Source organism: Petaurus breviceps, unplaced genomic scaffold, assembly GCF_028583685.1.
Source record: "Petaurus breviceps papuanus isolate PSGF00001 unplaced genomic scaffold, PetGlider_PUasm1.0 37, whole genome shotgun sequence".
Lineage (NCBI taxonomy): Eukaryota > Metazoa > Chordata > Mammalia > Diprotodontia > Petauridae > Petaurus > Petaurus breviceps.
This window is the reverse complement of record NW_027186296.1, coordinates 53,943,974-53,958,122: the sequence shown is the minus strand read 5'-3', so window position 1 is coordinate 53,958,122 and position 14,149 is coordinate 53,943,974. Positions and strand designations below refer to the sequence as shown.

At 38.3% G+C, this 14,149-nt stretch overlaps 1 pseudogene; it reads right to left on the bottom strand.

Annotated features, from left to right (window-relative positions):
* Nucleotides 1-2,116: 2,116 nt before the first annotated feature.
* LOC138168328 (endothelial differentiation-related factor 1 pseudogene) lies at nt 2,117-12,929 on the bottom strand (annotated as a pseudogene).
* Nucleotides 12,930-14,149: the final 1,220 nt, after the last annotated feature.

Below are 14,149 nucleotides of genomic sequence, written 5' to 3'. Positions count from 1 at the left end.
TTTTGATACAGATTTCTGGGTAAAACTTTTATAGCCATTTGGTTATAGTTTCAAATTATTGTTCAGAATAGTTGGACTGGATTACAACTCCACCAACAATGCATTAATGTCCTATATTTCGCCTATATCCCCTCTAGTATTAGCCATTTTCCTTTTCTGTCATGTTAGCCAATCTGAGGGATGTGAGGTGGTATCTCAGAGTTATTTTAATTTTCATTTCTGTACTCAGCAGTGATTTGGAGCATTTTTTCATGTGATTATTTATAGCTTTTATTTCTTCACCTGAAGTCTGATTGCTCATATCCTTTCATATCAATCAATATTCATTATGGAAATTGGTCCATAGTTTTCTTTCTCTGTTTTTGCACTCCCTAGATTAATATCAAAACCATATTTGTGTCATAAAAGGTGTTTGGTAGGACTCCTTCTTTGAATTTTTTTTCCCAAATAGTATATTGTATTGGGATTAAGTGTTCCATAAATGTTTGGTAGAAATCACTTGCAAATCCATCTGGTCATGGAGAAATTATTTTCCTGTGAAGTTCATTTATAGCTTGTTCAATTTTACTTCTAAAGGTTCCTTAATCTTCCATGTCCTCTTCTTTAAATCTGAGCAATTTATTTTGTGTGAGTATTCATTCATTACCTTTAACTTGTCACTTTTACTGGCAAACATTTCGGCAAAGTGTCTCCCAATAATTCTTCAATTTCATCTTCATTTGTGGTAAATTCATTCATCATTTTCTGCACTTTTAATTTGGTTTTCTTCTTTTTTTAAATCAAATTGACCAATGGTTTATCTATTTTATTGTGTTTTTTTTCCATGAAACTAGCTCCTAGTTTTACTTATTAATTCAATGGTTTTCTTACTTGTAATTTTGATTATCTCTCCTTTGATTTTCAAGATTTCTAATCTGGTTTATAATTCAAAATTTTTCAATTGTTCTTCTAGTTTTGGTATTGGTTTTGGTTTTTGTTTGAATGCCAAATTCATTGTTCTATTCTTTCTATTTTATTGATGTATGCATTTAAAGATATAAATGTTACACTAAGTAATGCTTTGGTTGAATCTCACAAATTTGGAGATGTCTTCTTATGGTTGTCATTCTATTTAATGAAATTATTGATTGTTTCTGTGATTTGTTTTTGACCTACTCATTCTTTTTAAGCATAACAAACTTTTATTTGTTTCTCTTCAAAATGGAGGCTAGGGAAAACAGAGGTCACCTAAATTGGTGACACATTTGCACTCTTTGAAGAACAGGGAGCAAGATCCCTGGATGCCAAACAGATACCCCCTCCACACTAACTCTCCCCTTAAAACACATTAATTTAAATTCATTCTTTTTCAACATATGTCCCAATGCCTCAAAAACTTATAACTGCTTTTAGAGATAAACATTTACTGAACAAAAGTAAGAGGATTGTTAGTTCTGGCTCCTAAGTCTTGTAATGGGAATGCAAATTTGGAAGATCTTCTCTGCCCCTAGGCTAAAATGCACCTGAAGCCTGGGGAGGGAGGCTTGTTTTTCAGTAGATACTTCTTGATTGGCCAGTGAGTCAATAAGGTTGTTACATTCTCTGAGCCAGGAGAAGGCTATATAAGCCCTGATGTGTAGCTTTGTTTTGGGACTCACTTTGAGAAGTATTCTGTGATTTGATCTGAATTCTGGGAAGCCGTTGTTGAGAGTCCCCCGGCTTTGAAAAACCCAGATGTGGAGACCCAGATGTTGACTGGGTATGGATGTAATGGTTGGACAGTTTGGAAAGCTGTCTACTTGATCTGTTAATGTCTTGATAATTCTGTCTGTATATTTTGAGGTTTGGGGTGCTGACCTTTTTCCCCTGAACAAGGTAAACGATATATGTCTGACTGATTAAAGTAAGCTTGTTAACCCATTTTGAGTTGCTTTCCTTTAACAAAGCAGATCCAAGAACCTGTGGTAACTGCAAACCCTGAGGACGCTTGGGGTGCTTGCTGCTACAAGTCTTCAGAAAAGGAAAGAGAAAAAAGTCAGTAGAATCATTTAATTTGCAAGGTTTTGTTTTTTCTTTTTGTTACAGCAGGTATAGATTTGGAAGGTTCCTCACCCAAACAAGTCTCATATCCCTGTGTTCAGCTTGGCAATGTGAAGAGACACATTGGTTCTGGTGGTGAAGGCGAATTGCCAGACGAGATCAGTCTGAATGAACTGATTTTGAGGCTTTCTGTTATTGTCCCCTTTGGTCCTGTCTCAAGAGGCTTTCCAATTTCCTTCCACATGAAGCTTGAGACCAATGGCTCTTTGATGTTGCCCAAGACCTGGTTGTTAGGAATGGCCCATCCACACTCATGGTCAGTGATAACTTGGGCCTTTCATTGATTTTTGTGTCCAGATCCTTCTGTGTCAGTCCCTTGCTCTGCCAGGCCCGTTGCATCACTTTGACCACTTCTAGAGTGACCCTGTCATGGCGAAGTTCCTCAGTCTCTTGGTCCAGCTCGGCTGTGCTCTTTGTGATGGCATGCTGTTTGTTTTGGCCAGCAGCACATTTCTTGGAATTCTCCACCATCTTCTCCTCTTCTATGAGCTGCTAACATGGCCTGCTTGGACTTGGCCTGGGCTACCGTGGGGCCCTTCTTGCAAAGCACAGTCACCATGTACCAGTAGCTCTTGGCCAAGTTGGGGGGTGTGAGGGAGTGTCTCCACTATTGGGGAAGCCAGACTCGGGGAGCAATACAATGCAATGCTCTGCCTGCCTCTATTGCTCCCTTCTCTCTAACCCTCTTGTTCTTTATGATTCAATTATTCAGTTTACAATTAACTATAAATTCATGTTTCCATGTCCCTTTATTAAACGTAATTTTGATTGCATTATGGCATGAAGAGTGAACATTTAAGATTTCTGGTTTTCTGCATTTGATTGTGAATATTTTACATCTTAATACATAGTCAATTTTTGTGAAAGTGCCACATATATCTAAGATAAAGGTAACTCCTTTCTCTTCTCATTTTACTTTTTCTAAAATTCTATTCACCTCCATGAATTTTTTTCTTACTTATTTTATTATTAGATTCATTTAGCTCTGTGAGGGGGAAGTTGAAATCTTCAATTGGTATAATTTTACTGTCTATTTCAAATCCATTTAGGTTTTTCTTCAAGATGTGGGTGCTAGATGGCAAAGTAGAAACAGGACCTCCCCGCTGCTCCGGTTTCCACCTACCCCAATCCATGTAAAAAGGGGACTCTAAACAAACTTTTGAGCTGCAGAACCCACAAAATGACACAGAGAAGCTAACCTCCCTCTGAGCCTGGCAGGCCGGCAGTAATCAGCTAGCACAGTGCTTGGGGAGCCAAGCCCAGCCCAGTCCCATGCCTGACCAGCCGCCAGCCAGAGGGACTCCAGATCAGCAGCAGCTCTGGCCGTTTCCAGATTTATCAACATATAGATGTGAAGGACAAAGTGAGAGGTCAGTACAGTCTGGACTTTGGGACCCAGTAACTGGGAGTGAGTGGCTTTTGCCTCTGGGGTGAGAAGCCCTGAGACTGGCACAGCCAGTGCCACATGGCAGCTTCAGCTTCTGGCCTGAAGACTGTAGGGGGACCAAGCACAAGTCTGAGGGGTAATCGCTCTTGCTTTAACCTTCTTGGATCTGGATTGCAGTCTAGGGTGGAGGTCCTGGTGTGTGTGTCCACCTTACCAGAGCATGTGGAGACCTCAGAGAGGGCACCCATCAAATAACTCTGGCATCTGAGAAAACCCCAGAGTTTGGGATGAAAGCTCCCCTGTCTGGTGGCAGAATCCTACTGTGGCAAAAAGCCCAGAGGTCAAGTGACTGAGGGGAGACATGACCAGGCAAAGGAAACAAAGGAGACAAAAGATTCCAACATTCGATTCCTATTTTGAGGACAAAAAAGAAGCAAAGCATGGAACAGGAGGAAGACAGTGAAGTCAGAACTCCTGCACCAAAAGCTTCAAAGGAAAATACAAGCTGGTTACAGGCCAGAGAGGATCATAAGAAGCAGATAAGAGGGGTAGCACAGAAATTAAGAGCACTGGCCCCACTGTCGGGATCACCTGGGGATCGAATCCAGGCTGAGATACTTAGCACCCACCCAGAAACACCTGGCCTTGTAACCTTGAGCAAGTTACTTAACCCCAATTGCTTAGGGGCATCCAGGTGGCTCAACAAGTAAGAGCATGGCCCCAGTGTCGGGATGACCTGGGGATCGAATCTGGGCTCAGATACTTAGCACCACACCCAGAAATAACTGACTGTATAACCTTGAGCAAGTTACTTAAACCCAATTGCTTAAAAAAAAGAATCAGATAAGAGAAGTGGAGGAAAAATTGGGAAGACAAATGAGTACAATGCAAGAAAATTGAGAAATGAGAGTCAACAGCCTAACTGAGGAAAATAATACCTTAAAAAACAGACTGACTCAAATGGCAAAGGAGGCTCAAAAAGTCAATGAGGAGAAGAATGCCTTAAAAGGTCGAATTTTTCAGATGAAAAAAGAATCTCAAAAGCTCAATGAGGAGAATCATTCCTTCAGAATTATATTGGAGCAAATGGAAGCTAATGACTTTATGAGAAATAAAGATGCTGTTAAACAGATCCAAACAAATGAAAGAATAGAAGTCAATGTGAAATATCTCATTGGAAAAATCACTGACTTGGAAAACAGATCCAGGAGAGATAATTTTAAAATTATTGGACTACCTCAAAGCCATGATCAAAGAAAGAACCTAGAATCATCCTCCAAGAAATTCTCAAGGAAAACTGCCCTCATGTTTTAGAACTAGAGGTCAAAATAGAGGTTGGAAGAGTTCACTGATCACCCCCTGAAAAAGATCCCAAAAAGAAAACTCCTAGGAATATTATAGCCAGGTTTTGAAATTCCCAGATCAAGGAGAGAATATTACAAGCAGCCAGGAAGAAACAATTTGAATATTGTGGAAACACAAACAGGATGACTCAGGATCTGGCAGCTTCTACATGGAGGTATCGAAGGGCTTGGAATATGATATTCCAGAAGGCAAAGGAGCTGGGATTAAAACCAAGAAGCACCTACCCAGCAAAACTGAGTATCATGTTTCAGTGGAAAGTATGGTCATTCAGTGGAATGGAGGACTTTCAAGCATTCTTGATGTAAAAACCAGAGTTGAATATAAAATTTGAAATTCAGATACAAGAAGCAAGAGAAGCATGAGAAGGTAAACAGGGAAAAGAAATCATAAGGAACTTATCAAAGTTGAACTATTAACTTATCTACATGGAAAAACAATAATTGTAACTGATGAAACTTTTCTCTGTATGAAAATAGATGAAGGGAATAGAAATATATATATATATATATGTCTATATGAGAGGGTATACTGTTGTATGAATACATATGTGAATGTGTGTATATGTGTTTACAGGTATACATAGATAGAGGGCACAGGACCAATTAAGTGGGAAGGGATGATACTTGGAGGGTGAGATTAGAGGTGAGAGAGGAATGTGCTGAGAGGAGATGGGGAGACACAGGGTGGGGTAAACTATCTCATATAGAAGAGGCAAGGGAAAATGGTTACAATGGAGGGGAAGAATAGGAAAGCAAAAGGGAATGGGTCAACCTTATTCCCATTGAATTTGTCTTGGAGAGGGAATGAAATACACACTAAATGGGGCATCTCACCCTACAGGAGAGTGGGGGGGAAGGGGATGAGGGGGGGATGATGGAGAGGAGGGCAGGCTGGGGGGAGGGAATTTGGAAGTACCCACTTTTGAAAAGGGACAGGATCAAAGTAGAGAATAGAACAAGTGATAGGAGGGAGGGAAATATAGTCAGTCTTTTACAATATATCTACTATGGTAATGTTTTGCATTAGCTACACATGTACAACCTATACTGAACTGCTTATCTTCCCAGTAAGGGTGGGTGACAAGGGAGGAAGGAAATTAATCTGGAATTCAAAGTTTTAAAATCAAATGTTTAAAAATATACATACATACATATGTATATGTATACTATTATTAATGCTATTTTACATGTAATTGGGAAATAAGATGTACAGGCACTGGGGCATAGAGATCCACCATGCCCTACTGGAAAAGTCATAGGGGGTGTGGGAGAAGATATGAGAGAGCAGATTGGAGGAGGGGATATCCTGTGGGAATGCTATTTTGGGGCGGTGGATAGGGGAAAAACGGGGAGAAAATTTGTAACTCAAAATCGGAGGAAATGAATGATAAAATTCAGAAGTTAATAAAGCATTTGATAAAAAAAAGTCCTAAATACTATTTTGCAATTATAATTGTTTGCCCAGCAAGTAAATTACTATGTTAGAGATGTTAGAATGATTTTTTTATTCCTAATGAATGGAAATAGTTACAACACATATGTTTTTAAGGAATCATGTTTAAGTCCTCTTTTTCATGCCATCTGACCCCTTTGGGGACATTCTTCAAAGGTAGGGCAAATCTTAAGCAAGTCAATGGTGCCTTAACTCTCCTGTATTGTCTAGACCCACATATAAGAGGAATGTCATGGCATCTTACCCAACAGAAACAGGGTTTAGGAGAAGCCTGTTTCCCAAGGATCAATGGATGCAATATTGCTGCCCATCCTTAAGCTCTGCTTAGACTATAGATAAATGGGGAGTAGTTTACTATCTCCATGACTGTCAATTTTAGTTCTTTCATCAAAAATAGATTTCCACTAATTTAATCTGATTTTCCTGGTTTCTCAGCATGTCAAGGACCTGGGCATGTCTGATTTTTTTTTTAAAAACTTCGGTTCTGAGTCTTCTGTAAAGATGCATCTACACACCCACTTATCACAAAATTGGCAGAAAAGAAAAATTGGGCTACTTCATAGCACATAAACCTACCCTGAATATATATTATTTTTAACATGTCAAAAATGCACATTTACAGACTGGTCCTTTTCATCTTAATTTTGAACAGTTGCTGCTCCAATTAAATTCTACCACCTAGCATTTTCAAACAGCTCTTAGTTGTTTCAGCAAACTCTTTTAATGGACAGCTGTTTTTGACAGCTCCTCCTGATTTGCCAGTGCTGTGTCATCTGCCAGAGCAGGAGGACCCATTTTGTATTCTGCTGCTGGCACTGAGGGGATATGCAAATGTACACATGAATCAGTTGTCACCAGCTCAGACACAGTGTGGTGAGATGATCAGAATGTGTTGGGAGTTTAGTTGGTTTAAAGTGGAAGGGGGGGGGGGGGAACAGCTTAGATTTCTTGAAGTGATTTTTTATTTCAAGTGTCTCCAGTTTATTTTCACTTTGTGGTGTTTGTTAGATTTTGGTTCAGGGGAGTGCAATCTGCTCCTCACAAATCATCCTACTGAAACTCAAAAGTTTCAGGAATTACTGAAACATTTCAGGTAAACATAGTTAGAACTTGAGCCACACAAACAGAATATTATATTAGCTGAACTTTTCAGAAATGTTTGTATACAAGTGAGTAAGCCTCCATCCTCTATGAGTACAGTTCTTTAGAAAAGTTTGTTTCTTATGTATTCTAAGGTATTCTGGTAAATGTTCTGAGATATTTCAGACACTGATTCCTCTGAGTCTTTCTATTCCTTGTGATGTACACTGGCAGAAAACTGAACAGAGAGAAAAATGAGTGGTGACTTCAGATTCTCCTGTGTTGTACTTTTCGCTTTGCTGAGATATTAATGTTTCAAGAAATGTATCACAAGCTCCCTAGTTGTACACATCTGAGACAATTTTGAATTGTCTAGACTTCTTTGACAATTCTAGTTCTTGCAGATGGTTAGATGATGCTAAATGGACTTTGTAATTTAATAATTCATAGTTTTGAAGCTGTAATTATAGAGGTCTAATCAAACCTCTCATTTTAAATATAAGGAAACTGAGGCCCAGAGGTGTTATATAGTATGCCCAAGGTCATATGGCATAAGACATTGTAGGGATGGGAGGAGGAAGTTGGGACTTGGACTCAGGCCTACAGACTCCAAAACTTTTTATTCTGTATCACATGCCTTCTATTTCAGGTTTCATTTTTTGATTATTCCTCTTAGAACTGGTTGAAATGAGTAGAGACAGGAATGGGGTACATGAGGAATTATAAGGAAATGTGACCTTATCTGGAATGAAGAGAAGAAAACTCATGTATTTTATGGATTAGCATAAAGTAAATTTTGGTATCTCAGCACTGTTGGATCTTGGCACAAATTTATGACTGAATTGTCAACGTCACCTACAGTATGTGCTTCTGATAAATTTATTGAATAGATAAGAAGACAAGTACCAAGAAAATTCTCTTAAATATTCCTAAATATTTCAAACATTCATTTTTCTCTTTCCTCGTTGCCATGCACATTGTTACTAAATTAAATAGAGAAATGATTAATGCATCTTGATTCTACTATTTTGCACTTTTCAATTTCCGAGATTTTGGGGAATGTTTTACAATTTCATAGTGGGTAAATGGTTTTGTTTTTGCTTGTTTGTTTTCCTCATAATGCTATAAAATGTTCTGATAAGAACCCTATCAGTTTCCAAATATATTTGGCCACAGAATGTATTGAGGCTTGAAATATTTAATAGTCACTCAATAAACATTTATTAAGTGCCTACCATGTGCCAGGAACTGTGCTAAATACTAGAGATATAATATGATAAAGATAGCCCCTGTCCTCGAGGAGCTTACAATCTAATGGAAGAGAAGACAACACACAAAAAGATGCTGAAATGGTGAGGTAAGAGAGATGGTTCCCATGTGGCAGAATGATGGAGAAATTCAAAGGAGAATAGTCATATGGGAAATGAAGAAATGACTGCCTTGGAAAACTTCTTTAAATGGTGGTTTTGAGGGGATATCTCTGCTTTGTCCTCAATCAGAGAGGTCACAGGGTAGAGAGTCCTAACATAGTTGGAATAGCAAGGCTGATGTGATTTCACAGGCTGTTGAGATTCCTGGTACAATAATGGAGTACCAAAAAATGCAACCAGGTGAAAAATTCAAAGATGACTTGACTGGTAACCCTCATTTAATGGAAGTTTGGGAGGAGTTCTCCCTCAATCCTTTAATAAGAAAGGTTAGAACCGATGGATGCTGATCTGGGAGGCCTGGAAAAATGGCATATTCCTTGGGAGAATAAGAAAAAATGAGAAACTGCAAAAATTAAGACTATTTTCCTTCAGAAAATTGCTACAAGTTGAAAGTTTTCTTGATATGTAGAGCAAATAATAATTCATTTTAAAGAGGGAAATAATGCTGCCATCATTTTTTCATAGAATTCCCATTTGCATTACAGAGAATGCCAGGATTTTATAGAACAGAGTTAAAGAAATCCTTGTGCTTAAAGCTGTCTAAAAATTGCTGCTCATATCTAAAATGTAGTCTCTTACCTCAAAGAATTGACACTCCCTTCAATATTATTTGCTACAAGTGTGGTGTTTAGATTCAGTTGTTCTTCTCTCATGTCCATTTCTTTGTGACCTGTTTTGGGGTTTTCTTGGCAGAGATACTGGAACAATTGGCCGGTTCCTTCTCTGGCTCATTTTTTAGGGTTAAATGACTTGCCAGGGTCACACAGCAAGTAAGCTGGATTTGAACTCACAAAAATGAATCTTTCTGACTCCAGGGCCAGAGCTCTATCCACTGTGCTACCTATCTGCTCATGTGTGACCTTGGGACAGTCACTAATACTTACATGAAATTTTCTGCAAAGTGGAAAGCTTTATCAGATTTCTTCCAGCAGTACAACTGACTAGAGTTTGGAGCTGGGTTCACATTTGCCTTAAGCCTAAAATAAAAAAGAAATGAAGAAGAGAAATCTAATACTTCTTTGAATTGTGAGCATAAGAAAACAAAATTTAAAATATATATATATATATATGTTCAGCAGAAATCCAGCACTAGATTTAATGAGATAGAGATAGCCTGAAGAAATTATATTCTTTCATTTTGAGTTAATCTGTCTCCAGACCACATACTGTTACTCATTCCCAGGGAAACACTAACTCTTCCCTTAAAGATAAATTAATAACAGACTATGTTTACTGCACAAAACATTTTATTTTTTAATATTTTTTATCTATTTTTAGTTTTCAACATTCATTTACACAAGATTTTGAGTTAAAATTTTTTTCTTCCCTTCTTCCCCATACTCCCCACCTCAAAATAGTAAGCCTACTGAATACCCCTTCCCCCAATCTGTTCTCTCTTATGTCCTCCCCGATTACCCCCCAAACTTTCTAGTAGGGCAAAAGGGATTTCTATACCCCAGTGCCTGAATATCTTATTTCTTAGTTTAATGTAAAAAAATTTTTTTTAAACATTTGTTTTTAAATCGTTGAGTTCAAGAAGTTCTTCCCTCCTCACCCACCCTCACTGAGAAGATAAGCAATTCAATATAGGTTGTACATGTGTAGTTACCAAAATCATTTACATGGGGTAATATTGTGAAAGAATATATTTCCTTCCATCCTATCCTGCTCCCACTTATTCAATTTTCTTCTTTGACCCTGTCCATTTTCAAAAATGTTTTCTTCTAACTACTCTCTCCTGGAATCTGTCCTCCCTTCTATCATCCCCCCTCTTATCCTCTGCCCCCCTATTTTCTTGTAGGGTAAGATATCTTGAGCCAAATTCAATGAGAATAAGGTTGTCCCATTCCCTTTCACCTTCCTCCTCTTCCCCTCCATTGTGACAGTTTTCTCTTGCCTTTTTCATATGAAATAATTTACCCTAATCCATCTCTCCCTTTCTCCTTCTCCAAATTAATTCCTCTCTCTTAATTTAATTTTTTTAGATATCATCCTTTCATATTCAACTCATCCTGTGCCCTCTGTCTATGTATAAATGAACATACATGTTCCCACACTCACTTATATATTTATATACACTTACACCCTCCTATACATATATATATACATACATATATATTCCTTTCAACTAACCTCATACTGAGAAAAGTTTTATGAGTTAAAATTATTATGTTTCCATTTAGGAATATAAATAGTTCAACTTTAATAAATTCCTTATGATTTCTTTTTCCTGTTTACCTTCTTATGCTTCTCTTCCTTCTTGTATTTGAAAAAAAGATAGATTTTCTGTTCAGTTCTGGTTTTCATCAAGAATGCTTGAAATCCTCTATTTCATTGAATGACCATACTTTTCCCTGAAGCATTATACTCAGTTTTTCTGGGTAGGTGATTCTCGGTTTTAGTCCTAGCTCCTTTGATCTCTGGAATATCATATTCCAAGCCCTTCTATCCCTTAACTTAGAAGCTACTATGTCATGTGTTATCCCGATTGTGTTTCCACAACACTCAAATTGTTTCTTCCTGACTGCTTGCAGCATTTTCTCCTTGACTGAGGAACTCTGAAAATTGTCTATAATATTCCTAGGAGTTTTCTTTTTGGGATCTTTTTCAAGAGGAGATAGGTGAATTAATTCAATTTCTATTTTGCCCTCTCGTTCTAGAATATCAGGGCAATTTTGCTTGATAATTTCTTGAAAAATGGTGTCTAGCCTTTTTTTTGATCATGGCTTTCAGGTAGTCCAATAATTTTTAAATTATTTCTCCTGGATCTATTTTCCAGGTCAGTGGTTTTGCCAATGAGATATTTCACATTGCCTTCCACTTTTTCATTTGTTTGGATCTGTTTAATAGTATCTTGATTTTTCATAAAGTCATTAGCTTCTATTTGCTCCAATCTAATTTTGAAGAAGTTACTCTCTTCAGTGAATTTTTGAAATGTCTTTTCCATCTGGCAAATTCAGCTTTTTAAGGCATTCTTTTCCTCATTGGCTTTTGGGCCTCTTTTGCCATTTGAGTTAGTCTCCTTTTTAAGGTGTTATTTTTTTCAGTGTATTTTTTGGTCTTTAGCAGGCTGTTGACTTGCTTTTCATGATTTTCTTGCATAATTCTAATTTCTCTTACCAATTTTTCCTCCACTTCTCTTACTTGATTTTCAAAATCCTTCTTGAGCTCCTCCATGGCCTGTAACGTATTCTTATGTTTTCTTAGAGGCTTTTGGTGCAAGAGTTCTGACTTCACTGTCTTCCTTCTGCTCCATGCTTTGATCTTTTTTGTCCCCAGAAAAGGATCCTGTAGTCTGTTTGTGCTTCCTCTGCTTGCTCATATTGCCAGCCAATTACTTGACTTTTGAGGTCTTTGCCAGGGTAGACCTCTGCTTACAGAATGAAGAGGGCTTTGTCTCAAATCTCTGGGGTTTTCACAATTTCTGGAGCTATTAGAATTGCCCCCTCTACAGCCTCCACAAGCTCTGGCACAATGGCCACATACCCCAGGACCACCACCCAAGACTGTGATCCAGATACAAGCAGGTTAAAGCAAAAGCAACTACCCTTTGAATGGTTGCTTTGTCCCCCTATGATCTACCAGCCAGGAGCTCCTGAAGCAGCCATGCTGTGGGGCTGCACAGTCACTGGGCCTCTGTCACTTCTCATCCTGGCAGCAGGGGATTGACCAGGCTTTTCCATCCCCTCTCCCCTGTTCCAATAGAATTCCACACTGACCTTTTCCTTTGTCTTTAGTGTCTATGGGTTGTGAAGTCTGGAAGTCTGGAAAATGCCACAGCTGCTGGTGATTCACTCTCCTGGCTGTTGCTGGTCTGGGTCACCCTGGGACTAGAACCGTGGTTCACATGGGACTGAGCTCAGCTCCTAGAACCACTGAGATATATGCTTCCTGTTGTCCTGCCATGCTTCCTTCTGTGGGAGATTTGTTTTTCTATGTCTCTTTGGGGGTGCTGTAGCTCTAAAGTTTATTTAGTGTCATTTTTTTTTACATGTATTAGAAGTGACTGGAGTGAGAACTCATGCCAAATTTGTGCTTCTACTCCATCTTGGCTCTGCCCCCCACAAAATATTTTAGATTAAAAAAAAACAGAAATCCCATCATTTTCTCCAAGCTAGGCTTACCTTTGAAGACATCTAGTGAACACCTCAATCAACCCAAATAAGCTGGGTGATCAGTTGGTCAGTAAGGACAGGTTGCAAAGCTACCCTTAGCCTTTTTGAAAGTACCAATAATACTTCTGACAGAGCTATAGAATCACAGAATCTCCTAATTGGAAGGCATTTCAAGGGTCTAGTTGACCCTTGAATACAACCTGTCCCTAACCATTAATCCCTTCTACAACATTGTTACCAAGTCATCATTCAGCCTTTCCTCAAGACCTCTATTGACAGGGAACCTTCTGCCCCTTTATATAGTCTTAAACTTGAATTACATTTGAACATATTTAAAGGAAGAAGGAGAAAGAAGATAAAAATGTTTGTCAATGTCACTTCTTCCAAAGGGGAGCACAAAAGTAGGAACTATCTTGCTCAACTTTAATGTTAGCTCAAATTAAACACGGATAACTGAACCTCTAACATCAGTATGGTGCAGGGGTACTTGCCAGGGTTCTGTCTAATTCTGGGTATAGACCAACCAACTTGGAATTATTGTTAGTTTTGCTGTTATCATGCCAGTCAATGATAATGTTTGAGATCCTACCGCATATAATGAGTACTAGATGCAGAGGTGGGAATGCATGAGAACAGTAATCTCCAAAGTGAGTGTAATGCTCTCCCACGAACCTGAAATGTGACCCCAAGGAATACAGGCATAGCCAGTAAGAGTAAGAAAATGTCAACATTCTGTCTTCCACACAAGAGCAAATTGTGACCTTTTCTCTTACATAACTGAAGACACCCTTTACCTATTATCGAATAATGCTCCCAAATTTTCCCCTTTATATTATTGGTCTGCTATGGCTGACCTGAAAATTTATCCGTCATGGCAGTTTTAACTTGATTGTGACATAAACATCTACAGTAGCTATTCAAAAAATATTAATTTTCTTTCTGACCTTTCCATTGAGTGTTTCCATTATTCTATCCCTCAGAGGCTCTGAATTCAAGAGAAGTAGACAATGATTAAGCATTCCTAGATCCCTTTGCATTTTTAGTGGAATAAAGTGAGTCATGAGGAATAAGCAGGCAGGAATATGTGTCAATCTACATCACAAATCTGATTAAATTAGCTTTCTCCAAAAATCATGCATTTTCCAAACTACTGTTATAATCAAGGACACCACCATACTTTTAGTCAGCCATGTTCCAAACTTGTTTCATGCTTATCTCCTAATTCTCCCTCATTGCAGATA